Genomic DNA, 14383 nt, shown 5'->3' with positions numbered 1-14383 from the left:
ATACGATAAAATGGAACCGGAATTGAATTTCGGACTTCCTAAACGGATTTCTAGAGGAAAAGGAAGCTTAACAAAAGCGGAAAATCGCAAATTAAAGGGACTTAGAGAAGGAATTCGGCTAAAATCTCGCCAGCTCATTTCGGAGTAATGAGTCTCGTTCGTTTGCCCGTTTACAATCAAATTAGGCTACAATTTTGTATAAATCCGGCAGTGCCCGAGCCACGTTGATTTCACAAGTCTTTTCAGGTCCCGATCAAGATTCAGAAGATTTGAGCCGAAAATCGTCTTTCAACAAGTAATCAAAAATAGAAAAACACGAAAAGGGGTGCAACACGAGGACTTCCCAGGGGTCACCCATCCTAGTACTGATCTTGCCCAAGCACGCTTAACTTCGGTGTTCTGATGGGAGCCGATGTATTAGTGCTTTTATGATCGCACCCGACATTGAGTGGGATGTTTATTCTTATATCCCTCGAGTACATGTGGAGCGGGCGGAGATGGACAACACGCGGCATTGCTCTCGCCCAATCAGAACAATGAAGTTAAGCGTTCTGGCGCGATGGCAGAGCTAGGATGGGTGACCTCCCTGGGAAGTCCTCGTGTCGCGACCGTTTACGTAATTTATGGCTAAAACAATCGAAATAATTGTTTTTAATGAATTAAACATCTCCGGAGTAATCTGCGTCATACCCTTCCGCACAGAACCGACTCACGGCAACAAAAATCTCTAAATGTTCCAAGAAAATAGAAAAAAAATAAGAATAAGAAAATAACGAATGTAAAGCTATTATTATGCCTGAGATACGATAAAATGGAACCGTAATCGAATTTCGGACTTCCTAAGCGGATTTCTCGAGGAAAAAGAAGCTTAACAGAAGCGTCAAATCACAAATTAGAGGGTCTTAGACAAGAAATTCGCCTAAAATCTTGCCATCTAATTGCGGAGTAATGAGTCTCGTTCGTTTGCCCGTTTACAATCAAATTAGCCTACAATTTGGTGCAAATCCGACAGTGCCCAAGCTACGTTGATTTCACATGTCTTATCTGATCCCGATCGAGATTCAGATGATTTGAGCCGAAAATCGTCTGTCAACCAGTAATCAAAAATAGAAAAACACGAAAAGAGGTGCAACACGAGAACTTTCCAGGGGGTCACCCATCCTAGTACTGCTCTCGCCCAAGCACACTTAACTTCGGAGTCTGATGGGATATGGTGCATTAGTGCTGGTATGATCGCACCCGAAATTGAGTGGAATGTTTATTCTTATATCCCTCGAGTACGTGTGGAGCGGGCGGCGATGGACAACACGCGGAACTGCTCTCGCCCAATCAGAACCATGAAGTTAAGCGTTCTGGCGCGATGGTAGAGGTAGGATAGGTGACCTCCCTGGGAAGTCCTCGTGTCGCGACCGTTTACGTGAATTATGGATAAAACAGTCGAAATAATTGTTTTTAGTGAGTTAACCGTCTCTGAAGTAATCTACGTAATACCCTTCCGCACAGAACATTCTCACGACAATAAAAATCGCTAAATGTTCCTAGAAAATAGATAATAAAATAAGAAGAATAAAATAGCGAATATAACGCTGTTATTATGCCTGGGATACGATAAAATGGAACCGAAATCGAATTTCGAACTTACTAAGCGGATTTATCGTGGAAACGGAAGCTTAACAGAAGCGGAAAATCGCAAATTAGAGAGTCTTAGAGAAGGAATTCGGCTAAAATATAGGGAAGGAATTTCGCTAAAATATCGCCAGCTCATTGCGGAGTAATGAGTCTCGTTCGTTTGCCCGTTTACAAAAAAATTAGGCTACAATTTTGTCCTTATCCGGCAGTGCCCGAGCTACATTGATTTCACATTTCTTATCTGGTCATGATCGAGATTCAGAAGATTTGAGCCGAAAAATCGTCTGTGAACAAAGTAATCAAAAATAGAAAAACACGAAAAGGGGTGCAACACGAGGACTTACCAGGGGGTCACCCATCCTAGTACTGCACTCGCCCAAGCACGCTTAACTTCGGAGTTCTGATGGAATCCGGTGCATTACTGCTGGTATTATGGCACCCGACATTAAGTGGGATGTTTATTCTTATATCCCTTGTATACGTGTGGAGCGGGCGGCGATGAACAACATGCGGCACTGCTCTCGCCAATCAGAACCATGAAGTTAAGCTTTCTGGCGCGATGGCAGAGCTATGATGGGTGACCTCCCTGGGTAGTCCTCGTGTCGCGACCGTTTATGTAAATTATGGATAAAATAGTCGAAATAATTGTTTTTAATGAGTTAACCGTCTCCGGAGTAATCTACGTAATACTCTTCTATACAGAACCAGATCACGACAACAAAAATCGCTAAATGTTCCCAAAAAATAGAAAAAAAAATAAGAATAAGAAAATAGGGAATATATAGTTATTATTATGCTTGGGATACTTTAAAATAAAACCGAAATCGAATTTCGAAATTCCTAAGCGGATTTCTCGAAGAAACGGAAGTTTAACAGAAGCGGACAATCGCAAATTAGAGGGTCTTAGAGAAGGAATTCTGCTAAAATCTCGCCAGCTCATTGCGGAGTAATGAGTCTCGTTCGTTTGCCCGTTTACAATCAAATTAGGCTACAATTTTGTCCAAATCCGGCAGTGCCCGAGCTACGTTGATTTTACGTCTTATCTGGTCCCGATCGAGATTCAGATGATTTGAGCCGAAAATCGTCTGTCAACAAGTAATCAAAAATATAAAAACACGAAAAGGGGTTCAACACGAGGACTTCCCAGGGGGTCACCTATCCTAGTACTGCTCTCGCCCAAGCACGCTTAACTTCAGATTTCAGATGGGATCCGGTGCATTAGTGCTGGTATGATCGCACCTGCCATTGAGTGAAAAGTTTATTCTTATATCCCTCGAGTACGTGTGGAGCGGGCGGCGATGGACAACACGCGGCACTGCTCTCGCCCAATCAGAACCATGAAGTTAAGCGTTCTGGCGCGATGACAGAGCTAGGATGGGTGACCTCCCTAGGAAGTTCTCGTGTCGCGACCGTTTACCTAAATTGTGGCTAAAACAGTCGAAATAATTGTTTTTAATGAGTTAACCGTCTCCGGAGTAATCTGCGTCATACCCTTCCACACAGAACTGACTCATGACAACAAAAATCGCTAAATGTTCCAAGAAAATAGAAATAAAAAATAATAATAAGAAAATAGCGAATGTAAAACTATTATTATGCCTGAGATACTATAAAATGGAACCGGAATCGAATTTCAGAATTCCTAAACCGATTTCTAGAGGAAAAGGAAGCTTAACAAAAGCGGAAATCGCAAATTAAAGGGTATTAGAGAAGGAATTCGGCTAAAATCTCGCCAGCTTATTTCGGAATAATGAGTCTCGTTCGTTTGCCCGTTTACAATCAAATTAGGCTACAATTTTGTCCAAATCCGGCAGTGCCCGAGCTACGTTGATTTCACAAGTCTTTTCTGGTCCCGATCAAGATTCAGAAGATTTGAGCCAAAAATCGTCTTTCAACAAGTAATCAAAAATAGAAAAACACGAAAAGGGGTGCAACACGAGGACTTCCCAGGTGGTCACCCATCCTAATACTGCTCTCGCCAATCAGAACCATGAAGTTAAGCTTTCTGGCGCGATGGCAGAGCTATGATGGGTGACCTCCCTGGGTAGTCCTCGTGTCGCGACCGTTTATGTAAATTATGGATAAAATAGTCGAAATAATTGTTTTTAATGAGTTAACCGTCTCTGGAGTAATCTACGTAATACTCTTCCATACAGAACCAGCTCACGACAACAAAAATCGCTAAATGTTCCCAGAAAATAGAAAAAAAAATAAGAATAAGAAAATAGGGAATGTATAGTTATTATTATGCCTGGGATACTTTAAAATAAAACCGAAATCGAATTTCGAAATTCCTAAGCGGATTTCTCGAAGAAACGGAAGTTTAACAGAAGCGGACAATCGCAAATTAGAGGGTTTTAGAGAAGGAATTCTGCTAAAATCTCGCCAGCTCATTGCGGAGTAATGAGTCTCGTTCCTTTGCCCGTTTACAATCAAATTAGGCTACAATTTTGTCCAAATCCGGCAGTGCCCGAGCTACGTTGATTTTACGTCTTATCTGGTCCCGATCGAGATTCAGATGATTTGAGCCGAAAATCGTCTGTCAACAAGTAATCAAAAATAGAAAAACACGAAAAGGGGTGCAACACGAGGACTTCCCAGGGGGTCACCTATCCTAGTACTGCTCTCGCCCAAGCACGCTTAACTTCGGATTTCAGATGGGATCCGGTGCATTAGTGCTGGTATGATCGCACCTGCCATTGAGTGAAAAGTTTATTCTTATATCCCTCGAGTACGTGTTGAGCGGGCGGCGATGGACAACACGCGGCACTGCTCTCGCCCAATCAGAACCATGAAGTTAAGCGTTCTGGCGCGATGACAGAGCTAGGATGGGTGACCTCCCTAGGAAGTTCTCGTGTCGCGACCGTTTACCTAAATTGTGGCTAAAACAGTCGAAATAATTGTTTTTAATGAGTTAACCGTCTCCGGAGTAATCTGCGTCATACCCTTCCACACAGAACTGACTCACGACAACAAAAATCGCTAAATGTTCCAAGAAAATAGAAATAAAAAATAATAATAAGAAAATAGCGAATGTAAAGCTATTATTATGCCTGAGATACTATAAAATGGAACCGGAATCGAATTTCAGAATTCCTAAACCGATTTCTAGAGGAAAAGGAAGCTTAACAAAAGCGGAAATCGCAAATTAAAGGGTATTAGAGAAGGAATTCGGCTAAAATCTCGCCAGCTCATTTCGGAATAATGAGTCTCGTTCGTTTGCCCGTTTACAATCAAATTAGGCTACAATTTTGTCCAAATCCGGCAGTGCCCGAGCTACGTTGATTTCACAAGTCTTTTCTGGTCCCGATCAAGATTCAGAAGATTTGAGCCAAAAATCGTCTTTCAACAAGTAATCAAAAATAGAAAAACACGAAAAGGGGTGCAACACGAGGACTTCCCAGGTGGTCACCCATCCTAATACTGCTCTCGCCCAAACACGCTTAACTTCGCAGTTCTGATGGGTTCTGGTGCATTAGTGCTGGTATGATCGCACCTGACATTGAGTTGGATATTTATTCTTATATCCCTCGAGTACGTGTGGAGCGGACGGCGATGGACAACACGCGGCATTGCTCTCTCCCAATCAGAACCATGAAGTTAAGCATTCTGGCGCGATGGCAGAGCTAGGATGGGTGACTTCCTTGGGAAGTCTTCGTGTCGCGACCGTTTACGTAAATTATGGATAAAACAGTCGAAATAATTGTTTTTAATGAGTTAACCGTCTTCGGAGTAATCTGCGTCATACCCTTCCGCACAGGACCGGCTCACGACAACAAAAATCGTTAAATGTTCCCAGAAAATAGAAAAAAACAAGAAGAAGAAAATAGCGAATGTAAAGCTATTATTATGCCTGGGATACGATAAAATGAAACCAGAATCAAATTTTGGACTTCCTAAGCGGATTTCTCGAGGAAGCGGAAACTTAACGGAAGCGGAAAATCGCAAATTAGAGTGTCTTAGAGAAGGAATTCGGCTAAAATCACGCCAGCTCATTGCGAAGTAATGAGTTTCGTTCGTTTGCCTGTTTACAATAAAATTAGGCTACAATTTTGTCCAAATCCGGCAATGCACGAGCTACGTTGATTTCACATGTCTTATCTTGTCCCGATCGAGATTCAGATAATTTGAGCCGAAAATCGTCTGTCAACAAGTAATCAAAAATAGATAAACACGAAAAGGGGTGCAACACGAGGACTTCCTAGAGGGTCACCCATCCTAGTACAACTCTCGCCCAAGCACGCTTAACTTCAGAGTTCTGATGGGATCCGGTGCATTAATGCTGGTATGATCGCACCCGACATTGAGTGGGATGTTTATTCTTATATCCCTCGAGTACGTGTGGAGCGGGCGGCGATGGACAACACGCGGCACTGCTCTTGCCCAATCAGAACCATGAAGTTAAGTGTTCTGGTGCGATGGCAGAGTTAGGAAGTGTGACCTCCCTGAGAAGTCCTCGTGTCGCGACCGTTTGCGTAAATTATGGCTAAAACAGTCGAAATAATTGTTTTTAATGAGTTAATTGTCTCCGGAGTAATCTGCGTCATACCCTTCCGCACAGAACCGGCTCACGACAACAAAAATCGCTTAATGTTCCCAGAAAATAGAAAAGAAAATAAAAATAAGAAAATAGCGAATGTAAAGCTATTATTATGCCTGGGATACGATAAAATAGAACCGGAATCTAATTTCAGACTTGATAAGCGGATTTCTCGAGAAAACATAAGCTTAACAGAAGCGGAAAATCGCAAATTAGAGGGTCTTAGAGAAGGAATTTGGCTAAAATCTCGCCAGCTCATCCTAGTACTGCGCTTTCGCCCAAGCACGCTTAACTTCGGAGTTCTGATGGGATCCGGTTCATTAGTGCTGGTATGATCGCACACGACATTGAGTGGGATGTTTATTAATATATCCCTCGAGTACGTGTGGAGCGGGCGGCGATGGACAACACGCGGCACTGCTCTCGCCCAATCAGAACCATGAAGTTAAGCGTTCTGGCGCGATGGCAGAGCTACGATGGGTGACCTCTCTGGGAAGTTTTTGTGTCGCGACCATTTAAGTAAATTATGGCTAAAACATTCAAAATAATTGTTTTTAATGAGTTAACCGTCTCCGGATTAATCTACGTAATGCCCTTCCACACAGAACCGGCTTACAACAACAAAAATCGCTAAATGTTCCCAGAAAATAAGAAAAAAAAAATAAGAAGAAGAAAATAGCTAATGTTAAGCTATTATTATGCCGAGAGACGATAAAATAGAACCGGAATTGAATTTCGAACTTCCTAAGCGGATTTCTCTAGGAAACGGAAGCTTAACAGAAGTGGAAAATCGCAAATTAGAGGGCCATAAAGAAGGAATTCGGCTAAAATCTCGCCAGCTCGTTGCGGAGTAATGAGTCTCGTTCGTTTGCCCGTTTACAATCAAATTAGGCTACAATTTTGTCCAAATCCCGCAGTGACCGAGCTACGTTGATTTAACATGTCTTATCTGGTCCCGATCGAGATTCAGATGATTTGAGCCGAAAATCGTCTGTCAACAAATAATCAATCAAAAATAAAAAAACACGAAAAGGGGTGCAACACCAGGACTTCCCAGGGGCACTGATGGGATCCAGTGCATTAGTGCTGGAATGATAGCACCGACATTGAGTGGGATGTTTATTCTTATATCACTCGAGTACGTGTGGAGTGGGCGGCGATGGGCAACACGCGGCACTGCTCTAGCCCAATCAGAACCATTAAGTTAAGCGTTCTGGCGCGATGGCAGAGCTAGGATGTGTGACCTCCCTGGGAAGTCATTGTGTCGCGACCGTTTACGTACATTATGGATAAAACAGTCGAAATAATTTTTTTTAATGAGTTAACCGTCTACGGGGTAATCTACGTAATACCCTTCCGCTCAGAACAGGCTCACGACAACAAAAATCGCCAAATGTTCCCAGAAAATATAAAAAAAATAAGAAGAAGAAAATAGGGAATGTAAAGCTATTATTATGCTTGGGATACGATAAAATGGAACCGGAATCGAATTTTGGACTTCCTAACCGGATTTCTCGAGGAAACAGAAGCTTAACAGAAGCGAAAAATCGCAAATTAGAGGGTCTTAGAAAAAGAATTCGGCTAAAATCTCGCCAGCTCATTGCGGAGAATGAGTCTCGTTCTTTTGCCCGTTTACAATCAAATTAACCTACAATTTTGTCCAAATCCGGCAGTGCCCGAGCTAGTTGATTTCATATGTCTTATCTGGTCCCGATCGAGATTCAGATGATTTGAGCCGAAAATCGTCTGTCAACAAGTAATCAAAAATAGGAAAACACGAAAAGGGGTGCAGCACGAGGACTTCCCAGGGGGTCACCCATCCTAGTACTGCTCTCGCCCAAGCACGCTTTACTTCGGAGTTCTGATGCGATCCGGTGCATTAGTGCTGGTATGATCGCGCCCGATATTTAGTGTGATGTTTATTCTTATATCCTTCGAGTACGTGTGGAGCGGGCGGCGATGGACAACAGGATGCACTGCTCTCGCCCAATTAGAACCTTGAAGTTTAGCGTTCTGGCGCGATGGCAGAGCTAGGATGGGTGACCTCCCTGGGAAGTCCTCGTGTTGCGACCGTTTACGAACATTATGGATAAAACAGTCGAAATAATTGTTTTTAATGAGTTAACCGTCTCCAGAGTAATCTACGTAATACCCCTCTGCTCAGAACCGGCTCACGACAACAAAAATTGCTAAATATTCCAAAAAATAGAAAAAAAATAAGAAGAAGAAAATAGCGAATGTAAAGCTATTATTATGCCTGGGATACGATAAAAAGGAACCGGAATCAAATTTCGAATTTCCTAAGCGGATTTCTAGAGGAAACGGAAGCCTAACAGAATCGGAAAATCCCAAATTAGAGGGTCTTAGAGAAGAAATTCGGCTAAAATCTCGCCAGCTCATTGCGGAGTAACGAGTCTCGTTCGTTTGCCCGTTTACAATCAAATTAGGCTACAATTTTGTCCAAATCCGGTAGTGCCCGAGCTACATTTATTTCACATGTCTTATCTGGTCCCGATCGAGATTCAGATGATTTGAGCCGAAAACCGTCTGTCAACAAGTAATCAAAAATAGAAAAACACGTAAAGGGATGCAACACGAGGTCTTCCCGGGGGGCCACCCATCCTAGTACTGCTCTCGCTCAAGCACGCTTAACTTCGGAGTTCTGATGGGATCCGGTGCATTAGTGCTGGTATGATCGCACCCGACATTGAGTGGGATTTTTATTCTTATATGCCTCGCGTACGTGTGGAGCGTGCGGCGATGGACAACACGCGGCACTGCTCTCGCCCAATCAGAACCATGAAGTTAAGCGTTCTAGCGCGATGACAGAGCTAGGATGGGTGACCTTCCTGGAAAGTCCTTGTGTCGCGACCGTTTATTTAAATTATAGCTAAAACAGTTGAAATAACTGTTTTTAATGAGTTAACTGTCTCCGGAGTAATCTGAGTCATGTCCTTCCTCACAGAACCGGCTCACGACAACAAAAATCGCTAAATATTCTCAGAAAATAGAAAAATAATTAAGAAGAAGAAAATAGCGAATAGAAAGCTATTATTATTCCTGGGATACGATAAAATGGAACAGAATCGAATTTCGGACTTCCTAAGCTGATTTCTCGATGAAACAGAAGCTTAACAGAAGCGGAAAATCGCTAATTAGAGGGTATTAGAGAAGGAATTTAGCTAAAATCTCGCCAGCTCATTGCGGAGTAATGAGTCTCGTTCGTTTGCCCGTTTACAATCAAGTTAGGATACAATTTTGTCCAAATCCGGCAGTGCCCGAGCTACGTTGATTTCACGTCTTATCTCGTGCCCGAGCTACGTTGATTTCACGTCTTATCACGTCTTATATGCCTAGCGTACGTGTGGAGCGGGCGGCGATGGACAACACGCGGCACTGCTCTAGCCCAATCAAAACCTTGAAGTTAAGCGTTCTGGCGCGAAGGCAGAACTAGGATGGGTGACCTCCCTGGGATGTCCTCGTGTCGCAATTGTTTACATAAATTATGGATAAAACAGTCGAAATAATTTTTTTTGATGAGTTAACCGTATCCGGAGTAATCTGCGTCATACCCTTCCGCACAGAACCGGCTCACGACAACAAAAATCGATAAATGTTCCCAGAAAATACGAAAAAAATAAGAAGAAGAAAATAGCGATTGTAAAGCTATTATTATGCCTGAGATACGATAAAATAGAACCAGAATCAAATTTTGGACTTCCTTAGCGGATTTCTCGAGGAAACAGAAGCTTTAAAAGAAGCGGAAAATCACAAATTAGAGGGTCTTAGAGAAGGAATTCTACTAAAATCTCGTCAGCTCATTGCAGAGTAATGAGCCTCGTTCGTTTGCCCGTTTACAATCAAATTAGGCTACAATTTTTTCCAAATCCGGCAGTGCCTGAACCACGTTGATTTCACATGTCTTATCTGGTCTCAATCGAGATTCCGATGATTTGAGCCGAAAATCGTCTGTCAACAAGTAATCAAAAATAGAAAAACACGAAAAGAGGTGCAACACGAGGACTTCCCAGGGGGTCACCCATCCTTGTACTGCTCTCGCCCAAGCTCGCTTTACTTCGGAGTTCTGATAGGATCCGGTGCATTAGTGCGGGTATGATCGCACCCGACATTGCAGTGCCCGAGCTATGTTGATTTGATATGTCTTATCTGGTCCCGATCGAGATTCAGATGATTTGAGCCGAAAATCGTCTGTCAACAAGTAATCAAAAATAGAAAAACACGAAAAGAGGTGCAACACGAGAACTTCCCAGGGGGTCACCCATCCTAGTACTGCTCTGGCCCAAGCATGCTTTACTTCGGAGTTCTGATGGGATCCAGTGCATTAGTGCTGGTATGATCGCACCCCACATTGAGTGAGATTTTTATTCTTATATGCCTCGCGTACGTGTGGAGTGGGCGGCGATGGACAACACGCGGCACTGCTCTCGCCCAATCAGAACCATGAAGTTAAGCGTTCTGGCGCGATGGCATAACCATGAAGTTAACCGTCTCCGGAGTAATCTGATCATACCCTTCCGCACAGAACCGGCTCACGACAACAAAAATCGCTAAATGTTCCCAGAAAATAGGAAAAAAATAAGAAGAAGAAAATAGCGAATGTAAAGCTTTTATTATGCCCGGGATACGATAAAGTGGAACCGAAATCGAATTTTGAACTTACTAAGTGGATTTCTCGAGAAAACGGAAACTTAACAGAAGCGGAAAATCGAAAATTAGAGGGCCTTAGAGAAGGAATTCGGCTAAAATCTCGGCAGCTCATTGCGCAGTAATGAGTCTCGTTCGTTTGCCCGTTTACAATCAAATTAGGCTACAATTTTTTTCAAATCCGGCAGTGTCCGAGCTACGTTGATTTCACATGTCTTATCTGGTCCCGATCGAGATTCAGATGATTTGAGCCGAAAATCGTCTGTCAACAAGTAATCAAAAATAGAAAAACACGAAAAGGGGTGCAACACGAGGACTTTCTAGGTGGTCACCCATCCTAGTACTGCTCTCGCCCAAGCACGCTTAGCTTCGGAGTTCTGATGGGATCCGGTGCATTAGTGCTGGTATGATCGCACCCGACATTGAGTGGATGTTTATTCTTATATCCCAAGAGTACGTGTGGAGAAGGCGACGATGGACAACACGCGGCACTGCTCTCGCCCAATCAGAACCATAAAGTTAAGCGTTCTGGCGCGATGGCATAGCTAGGATGGGTAACCTCCCTGGGAAGTACTCGTGTCACGACCGTTTACGTAAATTATGGATAAAACAGTCGAAATAATTGTTTTTAATGAATTATCCGTATCCGGAGTAATCTACGTAATACCCTTCTGCACAGAACCGGCTCACGACAACAAAAATCGCTAAGTATTCCCAGAAAATAGAAAAAAAATAAGAAGAAGAAAATAGCGAATATAAAGCTATTATTATGCCTGTGATAAGATAAAATGGAACCGGAATCAAATTTCGGACTTTCTAATCGGATTTCTCGAGGAAACGGAAGCTTAACAGAAGCGTAAAATCACAAATTAGAGGGTTTTAGAGAAGAAATTCGGCTAAAATCTCGCCAGCTCATTGCGGAGTAATGAGTCTCGTTCGATTTCTCGTTTACAATCAAATTAGGCCACAATTTTGTCCTAATCTGGCAGTGCCCAAGCTACGTTGATTTCACATGTCTCATCTGGTCCCGATCGAGATTCAGATGATTTGAGCCGAAAATCGTCTGTCAACAAGTAATCAAAAATAGAAAAACACGAAAAGGGGTGCAACACGAGGACTTCCCAGGGGGTCACCTATTCTAGTACTGATATGATCGCACACGACATCGAGTGGGATGTTTATTCTTAAATCCTTTGAGTACGTGTGGAGCGGACATCGATGGACAAAACGCGGCACTGCTCTCGCCCAATCAGAACCATGAAGTTAAGCGTTCTGGCGCGATGGCAGAGCTAGGATGGGTAACCTCCCTGGAAAGTCCTCGTGTCGCGACCGTTTACGTAAATTATGGATAAAACAGTCGAAATGATTGTTTTTAATGAGTTAACCGTCTCCGGAGTGATCTACGTAATACCCTTCCGCACAGAACCGGCTCACGACAACAAAAATCACTAAATGTTCCAGAAAATAGAAATAAAAAATAAGAAGAATCAAATAGCGAATGTAAAGCTATTATTATGCTGGGATACGATAAAATGGAACCGGAATCGAATTTCGGACTTCCTAAACGGATTTCTCGAAGAAACGAAAGCTTAACAGAAGCGAAAAATCGCAAATTAGAGGGTCTTAGAGAAGGAATTCGGCTAAAATCTCGCCAGCTCATTGCGGAGTAATGAGTCTCGTTCGTTTGCCCGTTCACAATCAAATTAGCCTACAATTTTGTCAAAATCCGGCAGTGCCCGAGCCACGTTGATTTCACATGTCTTATATGGTCCCGATCTAGATTCAGATGATTTGAGCCGAAAATCGTCTGTCAAAAAGTAATCAAAAATAGAAAAATACGAAAAAGGGTGTAACACGAGGACTTTCCATGGGGTCACCCATCCTAGTACTGCTCTCACCCAAGCACACTTAACTTCGGAGTTCTTATGGGATCCGGTGCATTAGTGCTGGTATGATCGCACACGACATCGAGTGGGATGTTTATTATTATATCCTTCGAGTACTTGTGGAGCGGACGGCGATGGACAACACGCGGCACTATTCTTGCCCAATCAGAACCATGAAGTTAAGCGTTCTGGCGCGATGGCAGAGCTAGGATGGGTGACCTCCTTGGGCAGTCCTCGTGTCGCGACCGTTTACGTAAATTATGGCTAAATAATCGAAATAATTATTTTTAATGAGTTAACCGTCTCCGAAGTAATCTACGTTATACCCTTCCGCAGAGAACTGGCTCACGACAACAAAAATCGCTAAATGTTCGTAGAAAATAGAAAAAAAATAAGAAGAAGAAAATAGTGAATGTAACGCTATTATTATGCCTGGGATACGATAAAATGGAACCGAAATCGAATTTCGAATTTACTAAGCGGATTTCTCGAGGAAACGGAAGCTTAACAGAAGCGGAAAATCGCAAATTAGAGAGTCTTAGAGAAGGAATTCGGCTAGGATGGGTGACCTCCCTGGGAAGACCTCGTGTCGCGACCGTTAACGTAAATTATGGATAAAAGAGTCGAAATAATTGTTTTTAATGAGTTAACCGTCTCCGGAGTAATCTGCATCATACCCCCTTCCGTACAGAACCGGCTCACGACAACAAAAGTCGATAAATGTTCCCACAAAATAGAAAAAAAATAAGAAGAATAAATAGCGAATGTAAAGCTATTATTATGCCTGAGATACGATAAAATGGATCCGGAATCGAATTTAGAACTTCCTAAGCGGATTTCTCGAGGAAACGGAAGCTTAACAGAAGCGTTAAATCGCATATTAGAGGGTCTTAGAGAAAGAATTCGTTTGCCCGTTTACAATCAAATTAGCCTACAATTTTTTCTAAATCCGGCATTGCCCGAGCTACGTTGATTTCTAATGTCTTATCTGGTCCCGATCCAGATTCAGATGATTTGAGCCAAAAATCTTCTGTCAACAAGTAATAAAAAATATAAAAACACGAAAAGGGGTGCAATACGAGGACTTCCCAGGGGGTCACCCATTCTAGTACTGCTCTCGCCCAAGCACGCTTAACTTCGGAGTTATGATAGGAGCCGATGTATTAGTGCTGGTATGATGGCACCCGACATTGAGTGGGATGTTTATTCTTATATCCCTCGAGTACGTGTGGAGCGGGCGGCGATAAACAACACGCGGCAGTACTCTCGCCCAATCAGAACCATGAAGTTATCGTTCTGGAGCGATGGCAGAGCTAGGATGGGTGACCTCCTTGGGAAGTCCTCGTGTCGCGACCGTTTACGTAAATTATGGATAAAACAGTCGAAATAATTGTTTTTAATGAGTTAACCTTCTCTGGAGTAATATGTGTCATACCCTTCCGCACAGAACCCGCTCACGACAACAAAAATCGCTAAATGTTCGCAGAAAATAGGAAAAAAATAAGAAGAAGGAAATAGCGAATGTAAAGCTATTATTATAAACCTAGGATACGATAAAATGGAACCGGAATCGAATTTCGAACTTCCTAAGCAGATTTCTCGAGGAAACGAAAGCTTAACAGAAGCAGTGAATCGCAAATTAGAGGGTCTTAGAGATGGAATT

At 42.8% G+C, this 14383-nt stretch overlaps 13 non-coding genes and 1 pseudogene across 13 annotated transcripts; all 14 read right to left on the bottom strand.

Moving 5' to 3' along the window:
* Window positions 1-322: 322 nt before the first annotated feature.
* Window positions 323-440, bottom strand: LOC142511282 (5S ribosomal RNA; annotated as a pseudogene).
* A 683-nt stretch (window positions 441-1123) lies between these two features.
* On the bottom strand, window positions 1124-1241 carry LOC142509682 (5S ribosomal RNA). Its single transcript, XR_012807844.1, has one exon. It is a non-coding gene; the product is annotated as a 5S ribosomal RNA (ribosomal RNA).
* Window positions 1242-1951: 710 nt separating this feature from the next.
* Window positions 1952-2070, bottom strand: LOC142508286 (5S ribosomal RNA). The gene has a single exon (XR_012806507.1). It is a non-coding gene; the product is annotated as a 5S ribosomal RNA (ribosomal RNA).
* Window positions 2071-2751: 681 nt separating this feature from the next.
* On the bottom strand, window positions 2752-2870 carry LOC142507744 (5S ribosomal RNA). The gene has a single exon (XR_012805992.1). It is a non-coding gene; the product is annotated as a 5S ribosomal RNA (ribosomal RNA).
* Window positions 2871-4205: 1335 nt separating this feature from the next.
* LOC142514776 (5S ribosomal RNA) lies at window positions 4206-4324 on the bottom strand. The gene has a single exon (XR_012810653.1). It is a non-coding gene; the product is annotated as a 5S ribosomal RNA (ribosomal RNA).
* Window positions 4325-5008: 684 nt separating this feature from the next.
* On the bottom strand, window positions 5009-5127 carry LOC142508441 (5S ribosomal RNA). Its single transcript, XR_012806652.1, has one exon. It is a non-coding gene; the product is annotated as a 5S ribosomal RNA (ribosomal RNA).
* Window positions 5128-5809: 682 nt separating this feature from the next.
* Window positions 5810-5928, bottom strand: LOC142513719 (5S ribosomal RNA). The gene has a single exon (XR_012809649.1). It is a non-coding gene; the product is annotated as a 5S ribosomal RNA (ribosomal RNA).
* A 2024-nt stretch (window positions 5929-7952) lies between these two features.
* LOC142515447 (5S ribosomal RNA) lies at window positions 7953-8071 on the bottom strand. The gene has a single exon (XR_012811292.1). It is a non-coding gene; the product is annotated as a 5S ribosomal RNA (ribosomal RNA).
* Window positions 8072-8753: 682 nt separating this feature from the next.
* Window positions 8754-8872, bottom strand: LOC142514169 (5S ribosomal RNA). The gene has a single exon (XR_012810077.1). It is a non-coding gene; the product is annotated as a 5S ribosomal RNA (ribosomal RNA).
* Window positions 8873-10175: 1303 nt separating this feature from the next.
* On the bottom strand, window positions 10176-10294 carry LOC142506648 (5S ribosomal RNA). The gene has a single exon (XR_012804933.1). It is a non-coding gene; the product is annotated as a 5S ribosomal RNA (ribosomal RNA).
* A 121-nt stretch (window positions 10295-10415) lies between these two features.
* LOC142516252 (5S ribosomal RNA) lies at window positions 10416-10534 on the bottom strand. The gene has a single exon (XR_012812055.1). It is a non-coding gene; the product is annotated as a 5S ribosomal RNA (ribosomal RNA).
* Window positions 10535-11133: 599 nt separating this feature from the next.
* On the bottom strand, window positions 11134-11252 carry LOC142513268 (5S ribosomal RNA). The gene has a single exon (XR_012809224.1). It is a non-coding gene; the product is annotated as a 5S ribosomal RNA (ribosomal RNA).
* Window positions 11253-12678: 1426 nt separating this feature from the next.
* LOC142506605 (5S ribosomal RNA) lies at window positions 12679-12797 on the bottom strand. The gene has a single exon (XR_012804892.1). It is a non-coding gene; the product is annotated as a 5S ribosomal RNA (ribosomal RNA).
* A 990-nt stretch (window positions 12798-13787) lies between these two features.
* On the bottom strand, window positions 13788-13906 carry LOC142510403 (5S ribosomal RNA). The gene has a single exon (XR_012808515.1). It is a non-coding gene; the product is annotated as a 5S ribosomal RNA (ribosomal RNA).
* Window positions 13907-14383: the final 477 nt, after the last annotated feature.

This window comes from Primulina tabacum, chromosome 10, assembly GCF_025594145.1.
Source record: "Primulina tabacum isolate GXHZ01 chromosome 10, ASM2559414v2, whole genome shotgun sequence".
In the NCBI taxonomy this organism is placed as follows: Eukaryota; Viridiplantae; Streptophyta; class Magnoliopsida; order Lamiales; family Gesneriaceae; genus Primulina; species Primulina tabacum.
This window is presented reverse-complemented; position numbering and strand designations above follow the sequence as displayed.